Raw genomic sequence first — 23,470 nt, forward strand, 5'->3', positions numbered from 1 at the left:
TCCCATTTCCACAGTTAAAACCACTCCCAAACCTAAAAGGGGCAGGAAAAATATTGCATTGCCAAAATGTAGTCATTTTGCCACCCTGTTTCAGTGACATGACACTTATTACAAAGAAGAGTATTCCTTGAGTTCTTCTCAATTCAATACTACATACCATGTTCTGAAAGTTTTCTTGACAACAGTATGAAAATAATCTACTACTTTATTCTCTAGGATTTTTGTTCTTAATTTGCTAATTTAGCTTCCGGGTCCTTGGTTTTCCCAGTAGTGTGCCATCCAAGTACTAACAAAGCTTGAACTTCTATGAGATCAATCTGCTGTCCCCAGAGCAGGACTACCAGAGGTGGGTTCCTCCCGGTTGCTTCCGGTTCTATAGAACCTGTAGTAACTTGGCAGCCTGAATTACTGGAACTGGCAGCAATCCAGGCCTGCCACGCCCCTGAGCTGGTTCTTGGTGGTATCATAGGTGCCGCCATCTTGTTTTTTGTACTGTTTGTTTTATAGAATGGTGCATGCATGTGTGAATCGGAAGTGCGAAGCATGCACACAGAGCACGTCCCTGAGCAAACCATCAGTAAAGAAAACTGAAACCCACCCCTGAAGACTATCTACTAGGTAATGTTTTTCCAGTCACTATTTTAGCCACTATGTCACCGAGGACACATCTCTTGTTACACTCCTGCAAATTCCTTCTCCTCATCAGCTTAGTTGACTTATGTGCTTACTTAATAAAGGCTGAGCCTTGCTTATTGCTCATCTATTCTATTTTAACTAAATACGTCATTTGAACTTCAGTTTCTTTAGCAGGGGTGTGCAAGATAATAGTTGGTGCAAAATGCAGTTTATGAAAACCCTCCTTCAGAAGTTCTGCTTTTAATATTAGGGCTTAGGGTAAATCCTACCAAGATTATTATTTGACCAAGAGGTACTTGGGAAGAGACTGGACATGATGTCAGATGCATGAGCGGTGCCAAAGCTATTTTAGAAAGTCTGTTTGCTTTAATATATGGATTAATGGACCTTTCCCGCTCCCCATTAGAATACAATAACAGAATTGGAAGGGACCTTGAGGTCTTCTAGTCCAACCCTTTGCTGAGGCAGGAAGTCCTACATCATTTCAGACAAATGGTTATCTAATTTCTTCTTTAAAACATCCAGTGTTGGAGCATTTACAACTTCTGTAGGCAAGCTGTTCCACTGATTAATTGTTCTAACTGTCAAGAAATTTCTTCTTAATTCTAAGTTGCTTCTCTCCTTGATTAGTTTCCACCCATTGCTTTTTTTTCTACCCTCAAGTGCTTTGGAGAATAGTTTGACTCCCTCTTCTTTGTGACAACCCCTGAGATATCGGAAAACTGCTATCATGTCTCCCCTAGTTCTTCTTTTCATTAAACTAGACATACACAGTTCCTGCAACCGTTCTTCATACGTGTTAGCCTCCAATCCCCTAATCATCTTTGTTGCTCTTCTTCGCACTCTTTCTAGAGTCTCACCAGCTAGTGTATTTAAATGGTTGTCCACTAGAACTCCAAGATCCCTCTAATAATAATAATAATAATAATAATTATTATTATTATTATTATTATTATTATTATTATTATTATTTATTCGATTTGTATGCCGCCCCTCTCCGAAGACTCACAACAACAATAAAAACAATATAACCGTGATACAAATCTAATATTAAAGAAAAAATATATAAAACCCCAGCAATTAAAACCATACAACACATACATACCAAACATAAAATATAAAAGCCTGGGGGAAGTGTCTCAGTTCCCCCATGCCTGGCGATATAGGTGGGTCTTGAGTAATTTGCGAAAGACAAGGAGGGTGGGGGCCGTTCTAATCTCCGGGGGGAGTTGATTCCAGAGGGCCGGGGCCGCCACAGAGAAGGCTCTTCCCCTGGGCCCGCCAAACAACATTGTTTGGTCGACAGGACCCGGAGAAGGCCAACTCTGTGGGACCTTATCAGCCGCTGGGATTCGTGCGGTAGAAGGCACACTTAATAGTTACTACTGTTGAGCAAGGTACCACATATACTGTACCTGTGCATTTTATTTTTCTTGCCTAAATGTAGAACGTTTACTTTTTTCACCATTGAATTTCATTTTATTAGATAGCACCCAATGTTCAATATCCTTCTGTATCTTAGAGTGTTGGCTATCCCTGCTAGCTTGGTGTCGTCTGCAAATTTCATGAGTTCTCCATCTATCCCCTTATCCAAATCATTGAAAATTATGTTAAAGAGTACTGGGCCTAAAACAGAGCCCCATTGCATATCTCCCTTCAGGTAGATGAAGTTCTATTGAGGAATACACATTGAGTGCGGTTGGTCAGCTAGTTACGAATCCATCTGGTGGTGATGTTGTCTGTTCTGTCGAGCTCTCTGGTAGAATCCTCCCGAAAATTCAAAAGTACAAATTTCACACACACACACGTTTGAAAATTCAAAACAATGTTCTTTATAATGGAAATTCAAATAAACTGAGCACTCTTTTTGTATAGCAAAGAGCACTCGTCTCCAAACAAACTGGTAATTTGTACAAGTCCTTTATCAGTTCTTAGATACTTAGCTTGCAGCTGTGAGGCAATTCACAGTCCTTCTTCTTTCACAAAGTGAAACACACTTTGCTCTGCTTTAGTTTCAAAGCGGGGGAAAATCAACACACAAAGGTCGAAGTCAGCAAGACAGGCACAAAACACAACGATGAGATAATTCTCCACAATGGCCAAAACCACAGGCTGCTATTTATAGCAGCCTCACTAATTACCACAGCCTCACCCAAGCACAGGTGGCCTCATTTTCTTTGATAATAATCTCTCAGTTGTTGTTGCCTATGCATCGCTCTCCGCATCCGTGGCTGTATCATTAACTCTTGTTCTGAATCCAAGGAGGAGCTAGATAATTGATCTCCTTCTGAGCTGTCTGCCACACTCCTCCTCACTATCACTTATGTCTTCTTGGTCAGAGGAGCCTTCATCAGCAGATTCCACCGGGGGGAAAACAGGCCCGCAGCATGTGGATGTCTTCCCCACATCCACAGTCCTTGTGGCAGGAGCTGGGCCAGAGCTAACCACAACATTGTCTAACCCAATTTTTTCTATTTTATCAAGTAGTAGGTTATGTCTACTTTGTCAATACCAAGCCAGTAAATAAAATAAAACATCAACTGGAAATTTAAACATAGAACACTTCAGAAGCCTCTATTTATTTAAAAAAGGAAAATAATAATCATGGTAGTCAGTGAAATATTATTGTCCAAACTGAAATATCAAGTTGATTTCCTTCCTTATATTTTGTCTTGTTTTGTTGTAATACTGTCAGATGTCCCAGTAGAATCATCTTAAAATGTCAGTGGAACCAAGGGAAGAAGCTTCATTTTGCCAGATCAGCTTCCAGTCAGCTCCAAGTCTGGGAATAAGATAGTTTTAGGATAGCCTTCTTCCTTCCTAGTGTGAATGCCAGATAGTTGTGGGTCTCTGAGAAATGCTTTTCAACCATTAATAAATGGAGAATGCAACTTGCTTCATAACTGCACTGTAACCACATATTGCTGAGTCCCAGCCAAGATTTGTATAGAACACTTGTTTTCTTGAGATATGGTGACGATCATTCAGCCTCAGGATACCTTAACTGCTGGATCTAAACTACATGTAGTCCTCGACTTAGGACCAACATAGAAACATAGAAGATTGACGGCAGAAAAAGACCTCATGGTCCAACGATTGAGCCCAACATCTCTGTTGTTAAGTGAAACATTTGTTAAGTGAGCTTCACCCCATTTTATGACATTTCTTGCCACAGGTGTGAAGTGAGCCACTGAAATTGTGAAGTGAATCTGGTTTCCCCACTGACTTTGCTTGTCAGAAGGTCACAGAAGATGGTCACATGATCCCAGGTCATAAATATGAGTCAGTTTCCAAGCATCTGAGGTTTGATCACGTGATCATGGAGATGCTGCAACGGTCATAAGTGTGAAAAATGGCCCTAAATTCCTTTTTTCAATCCCAATTTAACTTCAGACAGTCACTAAAGGAACTCTTGTAAATCAAGGACTAACTATACTAGAATCATGGAATAACAGTGATACATTGTCTTACGAACCCCTCGTCATACAAACTTTTCGAGATATGAATCCGGGGTTTAAGATTTTTTGCCTCTTTTTCCGAACTATTTTCACCTTACGAACCCGCCGCCGCCGCTGGGATGCCCCACCTCTGGACTTCTGTTGCCAGCGAAGCACCCGTTTTTGTGCTGCTGGGATTTCCCTGAGGCTCCCCTCCATGGGAAACCCCACCTCCGGACTTCCATGTTTTTGTGATGCTGCAATTTCGCTGAGGCTTCCCTCGCTGAGAAACCCTACTTCCGGACTTCCGTTGCCAGCGAAGTGCCCATTTTTGTGATGCTGGGATGCCCCTCCGGAAGGTTTCCCATGGAGGGGAGCTCAGGAGAATCCCAACAGCGGAAAAACGGGCACTTTGGCTGGCAAAAGGGGTGAATTTTGGGCTCGCACGCATTAATCGCTTTTCCATTGATTCCTATGGGAAACATTGATTTGTCTTACAAAGTTTTATATCACAGTTTGCCTATATTGGAAAACAGCCAGAAGATGTTCTGACTCAGCAGTATGTTGTTAAGATGGCTATTCTATTTGATTTGTCAAGGCCGTTCTCATACTTTTGCAAAAGAAAATTCCAATAATGATGTTGTGGCCTGCCAACCACCAGCAGAGCTGGTGGCAGACTCCAATGATGAGTGGATTGGGGAGGAACTTGGGCCTGTGCTGGAGTCTGGAGAAGGCTCTGATGGATGCTTTGCATCGGACACAGAGATAAAGCCAGAATCATCCGACATTTCCTAGGCAGCTGCCTTTGAAGGCTGATACGAGTGAGGAGGAAGAACAGCTGGGGCCTGTTCCAGATGCACATATGCACAGAGCAGTTAGAAGACGTGAGCAATGGAGGACAAGGACTCGACTCAAAAAAGCAAAGCACACGTGGATGCTGAGTGGCCCCTCCCTGGCTGGGGAATAAATAGAAGGAGGAGACAACAGTTTATAGGAGACAACAGTTCGTATTTCTGGAGATTTTGCTCATTGTGTTTCGTGTCACAAAGACTGCTTGCCAGATTTGCAACCTTTCTCCTGGGAGCTCACAGTCTTGCAATTATAGCATTAAGGCTTATACTGCAATTAACTCCTTGAAGGATATTGCCTGGACTTTTTGGTGGGTGAATGCAATTAATTCACAAGAGGTAAATAAAGAGGGAGTTTTTTTCATGACAAGGAGTCTGTTTCTTGTTTCTATAAATGTTGGGTCCAGAACACACGAACCCAGTAACTCTAAAAAATACGACTTCAGTAACCGAGTTGTTGAAGGGTGGAACTCATTACCGGATTCCATAGTGTCATCCCCAAACCCCCAATACTTTATCCTTAGATTATCCACGGTTGACTTATCCAGATTCCTAAGAGGTCAGTAAGGGGTGAGTACAAGTGCACTAGAGTGCCTTCCGTCCCCTGTCCTATTGCTCTCCTATATCTCCTATACCTTTCTTCTATTCCTATATCTCTTCTTCTATTCTTTCATTGATATGTTTTATTCCTATATCTTTTCTTCTATTCTTTCTTATATATATTTTACTATGAGTATCCCCTCTATAACCTTCATTATGTATTTTACTATGTGTATACCCACTAAAACTCTCACTGTGTATTGGACAAAATCAATCAATCAATCAATCAATCAATCAATCAATCAATCAAGTACCAGACATAATAATCTAAAATTATTTTGTTTTGAGAATTTTATGATGTTGGGTAAATTTCCAGCAAAACAGTGTGTTGATTCAGACATTGACTCAACATTGTTGCTTTTCTAGGAAACTTAGTCAACTAAGAAGTTAAGAAATAATGAGAGTTCTTGTGAAGTCCAATTATTTTGACGACCCATGCTTTTGGGGATGTTATTGTAGACATTAAAATATGTCCAACTTGTCCTGAATGTCACTATTACTACTTCTTTACCTTTTGGTATTTTCCCAGATCACACGCAACATTTTCAAAATGGTTGAATCTCTTGCCTGCAATTTTAATCTATTTTACATAACATAAGAGATTTTTAGCACCAGAAAAATGCCATTTTCCTCAGTCAGGTTTCATGTTCCTAACCTGATTTTCTGGGCTTAATCCTTTTCCTGTTGAAATCAGTAACTACATTGTAATATAATGATTCACGTTCAAGGTTCAACCATGGAAAATTCGAGCACTATGCTGATTTTACTCCCATTGTTGAAAGATGATCCCCTAACATTTGCAAGAGTGCAACAGATTTTTAACTCTTTCGGCTCTGCCCAACCTTCTCCAGAGGTCTGTTCTGAATAACTACATTATTTGATATGTATATAGTGGAGGCATACAAACATATAAATTAGTCTATTCTATAAAGAGGTATTTCATCAATTTAAATTAAGGCCACGATGAACGTTTCTTCTACACATTCACTTTCCCTTAATGGAAGATAACTTTGGTGTTTCCTTCCCTTCCCTTCCCTTCCTTCTTGAAAATAGCTAAAAAAGAAAAATATATACCGTAATAGTTTATTTGAATCTTTGTATTTTCATGCTTATCAAAATAAATGCCCAAAAGTCATAAGTCATATGACTGTATGCTGTTATCATATATATATATATAAATAAAAATATGTACATTTTGGCAAATCTGTCCATTATTCTGTGCTGTGGAATGCAATTATCTGTGATTTTTGATACATAAAAAGCAAATAACAGATAGAAGACAACTAATATTATAAATACAAACAGTATAATTTTTCCAACATTAACTTCATTTCACTTTTCTTTCTGAACCGGTTCACTTTTTTTTAGACAAATATCAGCACAAAAATATACAATTGTATATTCAAATATGTTAACTTTATATACATTTTTTTGATAATTTCTCCAAAGATGATCCAGATGATCTATGAGTATTTATACACCTTTTCTCATAAGAAATGCATTTTCAAGAAATGGAGAACTGCAGCTCAAATTCAAGAAGTTCTAAATGTCAACATTTTATGTCCCTTATTAGTTTCAGAATCCTAAAATCAAGAAAACCTAGATGAACATTCAGCTAAATGATTTTTCCTCCCTATTTCAATAGAGCAAATCAACCCTTCTTTAAAAAAATATATAATCAACAATGAGAATGATTAAGCTGAGGCTTTTTTAAAAATTAAAAATGTACCTGGTAAATAAAAGGTTAATAATCATGTTTATAATACCAAACGTCCCATTTTCCTAGATACACACACTTGAATGTGGTTGGTTAATCCCTGAAGCAAGGAGTTTTAAGGTAATTTGTGGTGCAGCTGTCCTTTTCTGGAACACAAGCAAAATGTTCTGGCCAGGGTCAGCTGCAGGAACAAATGCCGAAAGCAAATGCAAAAACAAGATGTTCACCCACAGACTGCAACTCCAGTAGGACCGGCACGTGAGCAGAGGCGCTGGCATTGTCTGAACCAAACCATACAACTCCACAGAGTTTACTGTATGGCTTATGGTCAAGTAGAAGTGAGAGGCCAGGGGTAAGGCAAGCACGTTGGTGATAGAAGCCCAATTGACTGACAGACCAATGCCGTAAACTCACAGTATATCTATTGTTTTACTAGAAGGAAGTAGGATTATGGACACATAATTCTGCATAAAATACCAATGTAACAGTTGCTTCTCCAGTGCTGCATATGCACTTCAGAATCTAAATTCTTCAGTCCATTCCAGGCAATGTAGGGCTACCAAATTTTTTACTATCACACTGTAGGTGTGGCTTATTTTGCGGCTGTGGCTTGCCGGCCATGTGACCAGGTAGGAGTGGCTTGCCGGCCATGTGACCAGGTGAGAGTGGCTTGACAATCATGTGACTTGACTAAGGATTTTCAAAGAACCTCAGAACAATACCCATTTCAATGGACTCAAAACAAGCAGGTCATCGAATTCACCTACATCCTAAAAGTGAGCACCTATAGAACAATGAAACATCTCACTTAGAATTTTGAAAGTACATTTGGAGCATTGTGATTAAAATGGCCACTCACGTGATTAAAATGGCCGCTCACAAAATAATCACTTACTCAAAGGAAACAATCTAAAGTGTTATTTGCTACTTTCACAGCCGAAGGGAACATCCCAAAATGCTATCATATCTCTTGTGCTGGTTAATGACTGATTAATTTACATGTTAGGCATAAAAGCTGAAAAGAGCCCAAAGACATGCTAGGATGAGGATTTTGGAAAGCAATATGAATTTGGCCAGGTGTATTGGAGAACATGGTGGCTCGGAGACTAAGATGCTGAGCTTGTCAATCAAAAGGTTGGCAGTTCAGTGGTATGAATCCCTAGTGCCGTGCAATGGAATGAGCTCCTGTTACTTGTCCCAATTTCTGCCAATCTAGCAGTTCAAAAGCACGTAAAAAATGCAAGTAATAAAATAGGGACCACTTTTGGTGGGAAAATAACAGCATTCCACGAGGCTTTGGTGTTTAGTCATGCTGGCCACATGACCACGGATATGTCTTTGAACAGCACTGGCTCTTTGGTTTTGAAGCAGAGATGAGCACTGCCCCCTAGAGTTGGAAATGATTAGCACACGTGTGCGAGGGGAACCTTTACCTATATTGGAAGATGGGATTCCAAACAATTAAGATAATGGGTCCTTTTTAAAATACAAGATTGTTTTTTTACATGCAACACACATTAAAAAAGGATCCCAGTTACAAGGTCATTGCCACTATCTTGACTTTTTGACCTCCTGAAAATATCCCCAAATTTATCACCAGTATAGAAACACAGAGAAATGGTAGCAATTTATTCTTACCTCCATCTCTGTTTATGTCTGCATCTTTCTTTAATAGGAGAAGGCATGGAATTTAGGGCGCTGGAAGAAATGTGAAGATTGTCAGTCAAGCCAGCCTTGATTTGATGTTTCATGGCCAGAAAGATCAAAAACATTGATCGTTCTCTGTAAGTTCTAGACTTGTAGGCATAGAAAGAATTCCATGCTCATCAAATATTGATTTCTAATAATTCTAAAAATTGTTAAAACTGGCTGCAACAATTTGGATGAACTTTACAACAATAAAGATTTGGGACTGGGAATTCCATTTGCCTACTAAGTCCAACTCTGCAGAGAGGGGCGGCATACAAATCAAATAAATAATAAATAATAATAATAATGCTCAATCCCATGTGATCAGAGATAGGAAAGGACACACTTCTGTATGAGTTGATTCATCAGTATTAAGCAAAATTTAACACTAAAGTTTTTAAATAACTTTTTCCCCCCATGTAACAACTGTTCCTACAGCTTTGTGCCTTCATCCTAAAGCTATAAAGTACTGATTAAAAATCCCTTTGTTCCACACTTTGTTCCACAGTCTAATCCTTGTGATTCGTTTATTGCTTAATTTGACACCAGAGGGTGCCATAGAATAGTTCATAGAAGAATTAAGGAGATCAGGAAAAGAAAGAAAGAAAGAAATCAGCGAAAGTTACTGCCATCTTATCCATATATCCTTGTCATTAAATTGCACTCAAATTCAATAGCACATCTACATAGCAAGGAAATTAATTGCTTTGCTAAACCTTATTTTTGTTTGTAAAGAAGAAGCATTTCATATAACTATGATGCACTCATTTTTATTATGAGTCATCTTACCCTGAACAGATCTACACCTCTGATATTGGAGATGTGGCTTTGACCTTTGAATATCAGATGTCCTCTTCTGTCTTCCTACTCCCCACTAGCGGTGGATTGCTCCCAGTTTGGCCCAGTTCTGAGAACTGGTAGCGCTAACGGCAGGAGGCTCCACCCATTGACCTGGGATGTTTCTGAGCATGTGCAAAAGCATCACGCACATGAGCCCACATGAGAAATGGTAGTAAAGGGGTTTAGAACCCACTACTGCTCTCCACTATCTTGTTCCTAAAGACGGGCTACAAGAATGGTGGAAGGTCTTAAGCATAAAACGTATCAGGAAAGACTTAATGAACTCAACCTGTATAGTCTGGAGGACAGAAGGAAAAGGGGGGACATGATCGAAACATTTAAATATATTAAAGGGTTAAATAAGGTTCAGGAGGGAAGTGTTTTTAATAGGAAAGTGAACACAAGAACAAGGGGACACAATCTGAAGTTAGTTGGGGGAAAGATCAAAAGCAACATGAGAAAATATTATTTTACTGAAAGAGTAGTAGATCCTTGGAACAAACTTCCAGCAGACGTGGTAGATAAATCCACAGTAACTGAATTAAAACATGCCTGGGATAAACATATATCCATCCTAAGATAAAATACAGAAAATAGTATAAGGGCAGACTAGATGGACCATGAGGTCTTTTTCTGCCGTCAGACTTCTATGTTTCTATGTTTCTAGATCTGTATTCTCAATGCAGAAAGTTCCCAATAGTAGAATGGCAAGAGGGTGACAGGAAGATTGGATGGAGGAAGAAGATGAGTGGATGTGCTAAGAATCCTTTAGCTCCAAGACAACAAGAGGAAAACCAGTGAATGTTTCTCAGTTTCCTCCTTTCCTGCTTCAACTGAGCTATTGAGGGGACATGTAGAGCTCTCAAGTTCAAAATTTGGGTTTTAGGACTTATTGTGGGAAGGGCGGCTGCAATTTAGTATCCATTAAGTGACATAGAGAGGAATTCCTTCAGTGGAGAAATAGCCTACTTCAAGCTTCACAGAATTCCATTATTTCTAGTCAAAAACCATCTTCAGAGAGATCTTTCTACTTCCAACAGCCAGTATGGAAGTAAATAAATTCAGTTGCTCAAGAGACACTGAGTTGTACATGCAACATACTTTAAAAGTGATAGGGAGCTTTAACAGTGCAAAACAAAAATAATTTGAAAGTCACACCATTTGTTTTAAAACCTATTTTGCAAATACCATCCCTACAAAAAATAGCTTTTCTAATGAGATACTGTTTTAAATTAGTATTTTTGGGGGGTATTTATTTAAAACATTTAGCCCCAAAAGTTAATAAACATCTTAATTCTGATAATATAAAATAACATTATTTAACTATATGAAACATTAATAAGCTTACTATACATTGTGCATATAATAATATATGTTAAATATTATTTTGCATTTATTACAAAAACATTTAGTCATATTACCACAATTAAGGATGCATATCGGAATCAGCCTGTATTATTTTACTCTGTTCTTATATATGACTTCTTGAAAATTACACAAGTTATCCAGCAGATCAGATTTAAGCAAGTTTATTTTAACTAAGCTGGAAAAGGAACGGAGATTTTATAAGAAGCTCAGGTTTTGCAAAGTGTGCATATTTACTTCAAAGAAAATCTCTCCGATTTCAATTGGGCTTAAACAAATAATTAGTTTTAGGATTTTATTTTGTTTCTTGTTTAAATTATTTTTGGGGGAGTATGATGTTTTACAAGGTACTTTGGAAAACACACGTTTATTGAATTTTTAAAGGTGTGAATATAATATATATTAACCACCTTACTCTATTACAATTTACAATAATGTTCCACATGAAAAATTGTTAATGAGTGAACACAAATTGGTCTGCACAAATGGAAAACATGTAAGCGGACAGATAAACCAAACAAGAAAATTTATTATCATACGATACAGCAGCATTGACTTTCATCCAAAACAACATAGTCCATAATCTCTTCCTCTTCATGCTGAGTGTTGGAGACCTATTTATTAATGACTGGTAAAATTCCGAAGGTCTGCTCCAATTCAATGAAATTTTGCCTGAGGTAGCCCTTTAAAACCACTTCATATGTCCTCCCTCTCCCTACTGCTAGAAATGGAATGAGTGGTCATGTTTTTACATGTCTCTTTGAGGGCCCTTATTTGGAAAAATTGACAACATATATTGCATGCAATATATACAGAAGCTTCTTCCTATCAACATTTGGAAGACTAAATGTGATTTGATATACCTTTTTTCACTTACAGTTCAAAAAGAGGAAATATAAGGTAGTTTACAATACCTATAATTACACTGCCCAGAGTCACTTTGTGTGATATTGGTTATATGTGATAGATTGATGATAGATAGATAGATAGATAGATAGATAGATAGATAGATAGATGATGTTCATCCATCATGTTCCAGGAGGACCTTGGCATCCAATGGGTTTTGGGCTATACACGATGTGTCCACAAGTGGCTGATAAGGCCTATATGGGCATGAAATGTTCTGCCACATGTTGCACATTTATTTATTTATTTATTTATTTATTTATTTATTTGCTGCCCCTCTCTGTGGACATGTGTGGGCACTATGATAGACAGACAGACAGACAGACAGACAGACAGGTAGGTAGGTAGGTAGATCAGTAGATAGGACAGACAGACAGATACTGAGTTTCCCTGAAAATAAGAGTCTGTCTTTTATTTTTTTGAACCCTGAAATAAGTGCTTGGTCTTATTGTCATGCACTCAAGAGTCTGATTGGGTTTCTTATCAGGGGATGTCTTATTTGGAAGGAAACTGAGTAGATAAATGATAGATGGATGGATGGATGGATGGATGGATGGGTGGATGGATGGATAGATAGATGATAGATGATAGATAGATAGATAGATAGATAGATAGATAGATAGATATTTAAGGGAAGTCTTCATTATTAGAGAGGCCATGTTTCTAGGCAATATAGTTTATATAGTTTACTTATTTATTATTTATTAATTGGATTTCTATGCCGTCCCTCTCCGAGGACTGAGTTTGCTGTGGGTAGGACCAGCTATAACCTCAAATTCATTTATAATCATCTTATGTTGGGTTTATCATTTCCTGTAATAGCATTGACTTCATTTAACAAACATTTAAGGGGAAATACAAAAGAACTGAAGGTGCTCAAAGGTTGTTACACATTCTGATGGATCTATGTGGAAATTGTTAATTTTCAGAGATTGCCGGAAGATTGAGGGTAACAATTTACATAAAAACTGCTCTACTAAAACCCTTCTCTTCTCTCTGAGGTTGAAAGGACAACTCTTTTTAGAAAAGTTATCTTCATGAAGTTTGGAAAATAAACTCAAGTAAAAAGGAATTTGAAAATGTATTGAAGTTTTAGAAGCTACAGTAGTTTTGAACACATAATTTATTTTTATTTTATTTATTTTTATTTATTTATTTTGTCAAGGACAAATTGGTAGTACACAAAGATATAACAATGTTTATATACATGATACTAATAAGAGTGAAACATTAGGACAGGGGATGGAAGGTGTTGTGGTTCCGTCTGAGGCCCCTCCGGGAACGGCTGACCTTCTGTCGGTTTCCAGCTCAGAGGGAGAGGCTGAGGAACAGGAGGTGCAGACAGACGAGGAGGAGGAATCCCAGGCTGAAGAAGAGGGAGGACAGCCAGAGTCCCACCAGGGGGAGCTCTCCCCAGCAAGCAGCCTGGATTCCTTAGAGGAAAGTGCACAAGCCATAATTGATCTGCGACAACGAAGAGCTACTCAGAGACGGAATCAATTGGCTAAATACTTTCAGCATTAAAGTGGCAACAGCTGGGTTTGGGTGTGGTGCTCTTGGGAAAGGCTAAAAGGCAGACCCACCCCTCCTGGCTTGTGGAGTTTTATCTTTGAGAGTCGTGGGACCTGACTGTGAACTTTGGCGTCTTGGAATCCTGGTTTGTGCCTTTGACTATTGAAACCTTGGGGGTGTGTGCCAGCAAGAAGCTTGCTGTATTGTCTGGACATCAGGACCCTGCTGTACCGTATTATATCCTGTCTGTTGGGAAGAACAGGTTTTCCTCTGTGCTTATTTTTTCCAGTTATAAAATACTTTTGGCTTTTACCAGAGTGTCTGGCTGTTTTTTCCAGTTGGTGTTGAGGTCTGGGGGAACCCAGACAGAACAGAAGGCATGCTGGTACACTTATGCGTGCCCTTTACTGACCTCTTAGGAATTGGGAGAGGTCAACAGTGAATAGACTAAGGGTAAAGTTTTGGGCGGTAGGTGATGATACTACAGAATCAGGTAGTCAGGTAGTACGCTTTAATAACCGTATTAATAAATATGGTTATTAAAGTCGTATTTCCTGCAGTCAAGTTTGGAGCGTTTTACTGTAAGTTTGTATCTGTTGTGTGCTTGTGTATTGTTGTGGTTGAAGCTGAAGTAGTCCTTGACAAGAGCATATGATTTTATGGGCTATGCTTAAGTCATGTTTAAGGTGACGTAGTTCTAGCTTTCTAAACCTAGGATTGTAAGTCCAGTTGCATAGGGTATTCTGTTGCAAGTGGAGGAGTGGAGGGCTCTTCTAGTAAAGTATCTCTGGACATTTTATAGAGTGTTTATGTCCGCAATGTGGTGTGGGTTCCAGACAAATGAGCTTATTCAAGGATTGGTCTGGTGAATGTTTTGTATGTTTTGTAGTGTGAGATTACCGGAGCAGAAGCTACGTAGGATTCAGTTAACAACTCTTGAAGCCTTTTTCGATGCAGTGAGCTTTGGTACTTAAGTCATTTGAATTGTCAGAGTAAACTTGAAGTCATATTAGTGCTACTATTGAAATGGATTCCAGAGAAAGGTCTTGAATTTGCTGCTTTTGAGAGTCACAAAGGTGAATATGGATGTATATTAAATCATCTGCAGTTAGGCCAACAATTTTTTGAAGGAAGAAGCAAGTATTATTTCCCAAAGAGTTCACCCTTGAGATGGGTAGTCTAAAAACTCATGCCCTCATCACCTCGAGGCTCGACTACTGTAACGCTCTCTACATGGGGCTACCTTTGAAAAGTGTTCGGAAACTTCAGATCGTGCAGAATGCAGCTGCGAGAGCTATCATGGGCTTTCCTAAATATGCCCATGTCACACCAACACTCCACAGTCTGCATTGATTGCTGATCAGTTTCCAGTCACAATTCAAAGTGTTGGTTATGACCTATAAAGCCCCTCATGGCACCAGACCAGAATATCTCCGGGACCGCCTTCTGCCGCACGAATCCCAGCGACCAGTTAGGTCCCACAGAGTTGGCCTTCTCCGGGTCCCGTCAACTAAACAATGTTGTTTGGCGGGACCCAGGGGAAGAGCCTTCTCTGTGGCGGCCCCGACCCTTTGGAACCAATTCCCCCCAGATATCAGAGTTGCCCCCACCCTCCTTGCCTTTCGTAAGCTCCTTAAAACCCACCTCTGTCATCAGGCATGGGGGAATTGAGACTTTCCCGCTTATAAAATTTATGTTAGTATGTATGATTGGTTTCTAAATTGGGGTTTTAAATTAACTTAAATATTAGATTTGTTTACATTGTATTATTATTGCTGTGAGCCGCCCCGAGTCTGCAGAGAGGGGCGGCATACAAATCTGATAAATAAATAAATAAATAAATAAATAAATAAATAAAAACACAAAACATAAATGAATAAAACAAATAAAATCATATTATACATATTAGGATAAGATTTGACTTTCTCTGAGATTTTAAGACACCTTTTCCTTGCTTGATGACTTTCAGAAGTGTTGGAATGAGTCCATGCCTTTGTTTTTGTGTGACAGATATATGGCCATGAACATCACTTTGCTGGCTGAATATTTGCAAACATCTAAGAAGCCTCTGTAGTGTTTTAAATGGGTTAAAATAGCAGCAGCAGCAGTACAGCTGCTGATCTGGAAGAGCCCGAGTGGCCTAGTCCTTATCTCATTGTTATCCTGTACCATGAACTGCCCACAATTACAGAAAGTATCACTTACTGCCATCTGTTTTTGTGTGAGGCACTCCTAGGATCGTGGCCAGCAAAAAGGAATTAAGCAGAGAAAAGCAGACATGGCAAAACGATTCTACAACAATTGGCTGCCACAATTAGCTTCCCTTGTATGTTGTGCACACCAGTAGATTCTGCAGCTGGGAACAGCTGCAAAGAATTAGACATAAAGATAAACTGTGAAGACTGTTTCAAAGCTGCTATAAAGGAAATGCATTTCTCAGTTCAGTGGTAATGTAGGGTTGTAAAGAAATAAAGACACACAAAGTGCACATGTTGTATACGAAAGAGCACTTGGGAACAATGCTTTCTTGATAACTGCTATCCAAGATTACTTCAAGTTAAGGAAGTTCCTGGAGAAAAACAAGTTCATTGATACCATATTGGCAAATAGTTTACACCAGTGTTTCCCAACCTTGGCAACTTGAAGATATCTGGACTTCAACTCCCAGAATTCCCCAGCCAGCATTCGCTGGCTGGGGAATTCTGGGAGTTGAAGTCCAAATATCTTCAAGTTGCCAAGGTTGGGAAACACTGGTTTACACAGACGTAACTGCACTTCGAGGCAATATAATGCTGTCATATCCGGTGATCTAGCCTAATGCCCAGATGCTCTAGAACTGAGCTATGTCTCCTCCTCAACCACACATTATGCGATTTGGTTTAGTGGTTAACTAGTCAGTTTTGTCTAATGATTAAAACATCAGGCTAGAAATGGGGAGACTATGATTTCTAGTTCCACCTTCGGTACGAAAGCCAACTGGGTGACTTTGGGCCAGTTATTCTGCCTCCGCCCAACCCATCTCATGAGGTTGTTGTGGGGAAAAGAGAAGAGGAAGGAGTATTAATAATAATGGCCCACATAGTTGGCTTTCTCCGGGTCCCGTCCACCAAACAATTTGGGCTGGCAGGATCATGGGGAAGGGCCTTCCCTGTGGTGGCTCCGGCTCTTTGGAATCAACTGTCTTCAGAAATCTGTCCTACTCCCACCCTACAAGTCTTCTGGAAAGCCTTTAAAACCTGGCTTTTCTGGAAGGCCTGGGACTAGGAATGACTGAGTGAATGAATGTATGTTTTTAAGGTTATTTAGGTATTTTGTGTCATTTGCTGTTTTTATCCTGTCACACTCTACATTGTTTTTAGTTGTGATTATTGTGAGCCACTCACAGTCCTGCTGGAATTGGGCGGCAAATAAATATCACAAAATAAATAAATAAATATTAGATAAGGAAAAAATGCTTTGAGTTTTTAAAATAAAAATAATTAAAAGTGGGATAAAATACATCAATAAAAACAATGTAGGGTTAGAAAACTAATAACATTGTAAGAGTTCTACAGTAATGTGAATAATCATCTTTGTAATAACTATAGCAACACTGTTTGTAAACAAAAATTGTTAAGCGGTATGGTGAATGAAACAATCCAGTATATCAATTCTTCTGTTCTGTTTCTGTAGTTGAACTCTAAATAACAACCTTTTGACTGAAAGACACAGAAGAAGGAAAGAGGGACAATATCAATTGATATTTTCTTTGGAAAGACACAAGAACTATTAGACCTGGCATGCAAACATCCAAATGACCACTAGATGGCAACAAAGAGATACAGAAATCTTTTTCGAAATCCAGTTTTGGTAGTCTTAATGAGCATTGTTCAGTATATAGATAACCTATAGTTAGCATAATCTGTGGGCTCCTTACATGTTCACTGAAAGTATGGAGATGCTTTTAGAATGACATTTTTGGCTGACAATCCAATGTGATAACTTAATTAAGGCACTGGAGATATAATCACATATATTTGTCCTGCTCAAATCTTCTATTGGGATATTGGTTGGCCTTCGATGCCTATAATCCATAATTTTATTTATTTATTTATTGGATTTGTATGCCGCCCCTCTCCGCAGACTCGGGGCGGATAACAACAGTGATAAAAAACAGCGTGTAACAATCCAATGATCAAGTGAAGGTAATTAATACTATACAGTATTGTAAAATACATCTATCAAATTTTAATTACTTATTTTTGCTTTCAACTTCAGAATGATAGGGAAGAATTTTTAACTATACATTAAAATGAATACTGTATTTTAGACTTGAAAATACAGAGTAAAATCTGAATATTATGTATGGTTGTTGCCTGATTGCTTTGCTGGTTTGCCTATATGGGTTTAATGTATATGTTTTATCCTCATTTAAGATTAATCAGAAAGTATCTTTTGTATGCTGAAGAATTATACAAAACAAACAAATAAACAAAACAAAAAACAAAAAACTATAATTTGCTATAATTTAGTGTCTAGTTGGGAATAGTTATAGTTAAGATTAACTCAGTCAAATTTCTTTTAAAATAAATGGAAACAGAGACAGACTTTATACATATAATGAAAGCTTTGAACTGATTTTAAGCCAAGCTAATTATTTTTTTTAAAAATAATCCTTCTTATACATTGCCATTCTTTCTGCAGAAGGAGATAAACTGTCCCGTTTAGAGTCACAGTGAAGAATCATTATTATTCAACAGCTGTACTTCCCCCGCCCACTAAAACCAAATTAATTGAATTATTCCTTAATATGCCATACTGCCAAAATAAAGTACATGGGGCTTTATTGCTTACAGTAAATTAAATTATGGCTATGATGCAGATAATGTTTCTGATCCTTTTCTTTGCTTATATACAATGTCCCTCTTTTAAGATTATTCGATGCGTGATAATAACTTTTGGATTATCTTCAAAGGGCAAACAAATCTCATTTTCTCATACAGGAATGAACAAATGCCAGGAAAGGTGTACTTTATTGAGGCCATTTTGTCACTGGAATTCTTACAATTAAATGCCAGGCCATGATAAAATAATGTTGTGTGATGCTTTGATATGCTCTCATCTCCATGTGGTTCACCACAGCAATTTTTGGATTGCCCCGGTGGTGAAATTTTAATCTAATTCCTGCTTTTTCTATAAGGCCTTGGCACATGCCAGCAGGACAGTGTGTATCTTTAGCTTTTCTTTGTAAGGCTCTCACTCAAAAATAAGGCCTAGCTGTCTCAAAACCAGGTTTATATGCCAGGAATGTCTGCAGTAAAATGGGACCTGGCAATATCAGTACAGAAGGGGCGAGTACAAGTGCACTAGAGTGCCTTCCGTCCCCTGTCCTATTGCTCTCCTATATCTCCTATACCTTTCTTCTATTCCTATATCTCTTCTTCTATTCTTTCATTGATATTACTATTATTATACCTTCTTTTCTATTATTTCTTAGTTATATTTTACTATGAGTATCTCCTCTATAACCTTCATCATGTATTTCACTATGTTTATATAGATATATACCCACTAAAACCCTCATTGTGTATTGGACAAAATAAATAAATAAATAGAAATCCATACTTGAGGTGCCAGTGGATGTGTCATGGCACCAAAAAAGTAAATCTTATTCCTTGCTTGATGGCAAAAAGACAACAAGAGGCCAATCAACTTAGCTTGCTTGTTTCCTGATTTCAACTGCTAGTTATTGTTTGCAACCTGCTACTGGCCAGGTCTGTTTTTATTGGTTTGTTTCTTTTGCTTTGCTTTTGTACCAGCAAACAATAATTACATGCCTTTGTTTTGTTGTGTTTGTTTGTTTGTTTGTTTATACATTCACTCTCTGCTTGGATTTAATTTTTTTTTTCTGGGAATCAGCTTTTGTCAATTGATTTCACTCTCTGTAGATATGGATGCCCCCGCCATCTTTGTCAGAGGGAATAATTCAGTAAAATTTACACCTAACAGAATTTAAAAGATAGCATAATTTTGAGTGTCTTCAAAGGTAGCTAGAAAATCAAGCGTTTATTTATAGTAAATGTTACATACTAAAACAAGGGGGCACAATTTGAGGTTAGTTGGGGAAAAGATCAGAAGCAATGTGAGGAAATATTATTTTACTGAAAGAGTAGTAGATGCTTGGAACAAACTTCCAGCAGACGTGGTAGATAAATCCACAGTAACTGAATTTAAACATGCCTGGGATAAACATATATCCATCCTAAGATAAAATACAGGAAATAGTATAAGGGTAGACTAGATGGACCACGAGGTCTTTTTCTGCCGTCAATCTTCTATGTTTCTATGTTAAGTTAGGGCCTCATCTTTTGCAGAGATCCAACACTGGCGATGAGGTGGTTGCCTTGATCACGCCCTGCTCTTTGCTGACTTCCGGGATTTAGTTAACTGAATCAGTGTCCTGCCTCTTCTATCGTCCAGTCTGACAGTAAATACTGTAGTATTAGGTTTATGATTCAACTATGAAGGTTTAAACTATTTGTTTCATTTTGTGTTTACTTTTATTGTCATTGTATGTGTATACACAGTATACACATACAACAAAAGTCACATGACGCTAGAGACCAGTCCCAACACACATAAAAATTTTAAAAAATGCCCCACCCACCATGAGTTCCCCACCCTGAACCACTCAAACATCTACACAACAAACCAAGTAATACTGCCCAACAGCTCACTGATGTTCATTGTTAACTGCAAGTATAGCTCTGGGATAAAAACTATTCTGAAAACGTGTGGTCCGAATTTTAATTGTTCTGTATCTTCTGCCAGAAGGCAACAGTTCAAAAAGATTGCAAGCAGGATGAGAAGAGAATGTTATGCACCTTCATAGAACAGTGAGATTTTTCAGCTTTGGCCATTAGTGTGAAGCTCACTGAAGCTAACAATGGTAAAACCTTATTCCAAATCCCCTTTTCTATAACTTAGTTCCTTATTTAAAGTCTTATTGCTTTTTTACATCTCACTTCATAATTCTAATTCATTCTTTTATATCTGAAAGAAGCACAGCAAATGCTCTCCCCTCTTATTTTAATTGGGGGGGGGGCCAGCAAAATGAAAATATGTTGATGGAGATAAAGTATAGAAATCTTTTATCTTCCTCTTCCACAATTTGTGATAACATTCAACCCCAAAATATTAAAAATACTTTCCAAACTATTCCTCTTCAGCTTACTACACAGTACAGAAAGTTGCTGCACACTTTGATATAACATCGTAACACACCTGTCATGAATTGATTCTATTAATAATAATTGAACCAAGCTCTAGACCTGCACATGAAAAGGTTCTTTGGTAATCACATAATATCAGTTTGATAGGTCTTTTCAAGTTCTTTGTTAGAATATTTGGTCAAACTATCAGAGATTATAAAACATTTGCCTAAAGGTAGAAAGCTCAGTTCCTTAGCATCTCACGATGGTGCTTCCATTAAGTAAATTAATGAGCAGAAAGTTTTCTACTTTTAAAAAAGCAATTCAAGTAAAAGCATGGTGGTAACAAGAAAATACTGTTGGCTTCATTATAATACCGAGCCAAATGCATGAGAGGTTGGAGAGTTTTGCTAATGGCTTTAACAATCTAGAATGCATTTTAATCATTAAAGCAAGTTTTAATTTAAAATAAAAATATTAGTTTGATTAGACTAGAAGTTACATTCTCTACACCCATAATTTCCATTTGTGTGCATATGTTTGTTTCTGGGAGGGATGAGTGAAGAATGTCAGGAATGTACTTCCAGAAGTCACCCAAGTTGTGGAGATCATCTCAGTTTTCAAACTAAAGCAATTGGATGTCTATCAAACAGCAGTGATATATGAAGATGTTGGAGATGAATAATCACTTTAGCAACAACAGCAAAGACTATATGGGAGAATACAATGACAATTTCTGTATTTTATCAAGAAAACCCTATAGCTACTGCAGAGACAGAAATTCAACAGTGTCAAACTTGATTGCGTCACATGAATAGCTTCTATCAGGATTCTTCCTGGTGGAAATTAACAAGAGTGAGATCATGGTGGAGACTAAACAGAAAGAAGTAGGGACTGTGAAGTCATAGAGTTATCACAATGACGAGAAACAGATGATGCTTCTGAGTAGGGCAGGCTGAAAAACTGAGAGCCGCTTTAGTGCAGTGGATAAGGTATTGGCCTATAAACCAAGAGGCTGTGAGTTCTAATCCCACTTTAGGCATGAAACCCAGCTGGGTAACCTTTCTCTCAGCCCAACCTACCTCGTGTTGTGATTCAGCCTGAGGCTCCTCAGGGACCGGCTGGAGCTCTGCCGGATCCATGCCCAGAGGAGGAGGACAGTGAACAGGAGGGGGAGGACCAGGCAGACGGGGGAGAGGAACGTCAGGAAGAGGAGGAGGGAGAGCAGCCTGAGACCCCCGGGGGGGCCTCTCCCCAGCTAGTAGCCTGGATTCATTGGATGAAGACGCACAGGCTATAATAGACATGAGGCAGTGACGTGCAGCTCAAAGACGGGGCCAATTAGAAAGGTATTTCCATCCCTGAATTGGCAACAGCTGGGTTTGGGTGTGGTTCTCCTCAGCAGGGTTGAAAAGGCAGGCCCGCCCTTACAGTCTTGTGGAGAGTTATCAACTGGGAGTCCTGTGACCTTGCTTCGATTCTTGGCGTCTCTTATCTTGGCTTGTGGCCTAGAAGTCTGGAAGACTTGGGGGAGGCGTGGGGTTTATTATCTCCAGCGTTGTTTTTGCCAGCAAGAATCCTGTTTTATTGCCTGGCCTTCGTGAAACCTCTGTGAAGCTTCATAGTGTTCCTGTCTGTAAGAACAGTTTTTGTTACCTGTGTTTGCTTTCAATTATATAAACTGCCTTTGCTTTTTATCAGTGTGTCTAGATACTCTTTTTGGTTGGTGTTGGCGTCTGGGGGGACCCAGACAGAACACCTCATATGGTGGGTTTTGTGTGGAAAAGAGGAGGGAGAAGGAATATTATGTAGGTTCATTGCCTTAAGTTACTTACAAGGTGATAAAGGAGGGATAAAACTTTAATTAATCTAATAAATAAAACAAAAGTGGGGTTTGAAAACAAGGAGAAGTGGGGCAGAGACTGGCTAGGAGATGATGCCTACTCACCATCTCTAACATCAATGAATTTCCTACTACCCTTTCTGTTGTGGTTGGCTCTGGCCCAGCTCCTGCCCCAGGGAATGTGGAGGTGGATGCAGGGGAAACTTCAACATGTCACAGGCCTGTGTTATTGCCGACAGAGTCAGTTCAGAGTTTAGTTTCCTTGGACGAAGAAGAAGGTGGGAGTGACTCGGCAGAGGGGGGCTTGGCACACAGCCCAGGCAGTCAATCTCCCTTATCTTACATTGATTTGGATGAAGACGTTTTGGATCCACGCAAGTGCAGAATTATGCGTAGAAGAGACCAAGTAAGAACATATTACAGGAGATAAGAGCGGCCACCTGTGGTTGGGTGGGGCTCCAGTAATTAGGGCTGCTGCTATAAATAGCAGCATGTGGGTTTGGCCATTGTGGAAGAGTATCTGATCGCAGTTCATCAGGAATCCTGGGTTGCTGGTTTCTGGACTTTGCTTGTTGATTTTTCACGCCTTTGAAAACAAAGCAGAGCAACGTGTGTGTGTGTGTGTGTGTGTCTCACTTCGTTGGAAGAAGAAGGGGTGTGAAGTTTCTTCACAGCTGCTAGCTAAGTACTTAATGACTGCTTATGGTTAATTGTACAGACTACCCAGTTGTTTTGGGACGAGTGCTCTTTGCAATACAAAAAGAGTGCTTAGTTTATTTTTGAATTTTGGGATAAAGAACATTGTTTTGAATTTTCAAACGTGTGTGTGTCTGAAATTTGTACCCTTGAATTTTCAGGAGGCTCCTACCAGAGAGCCCGGCAGAACA

The sequence above is a fragment of the Erythrolamprus reginae genome, chromosome 1, assembly GCF_031021105.1.
Source record: "Erythrolamprus reginae isolate rEryReg1 chromosome 1, rEryReg1.hap1, whole genome shotgun sequence".
Lineage (NCBI taxonomy): Eukaryota > Metazoa > Chordata > Lepidosauria > Squamata > Dipsadidae > Erythrolamprus > Erythrolamprus reginae.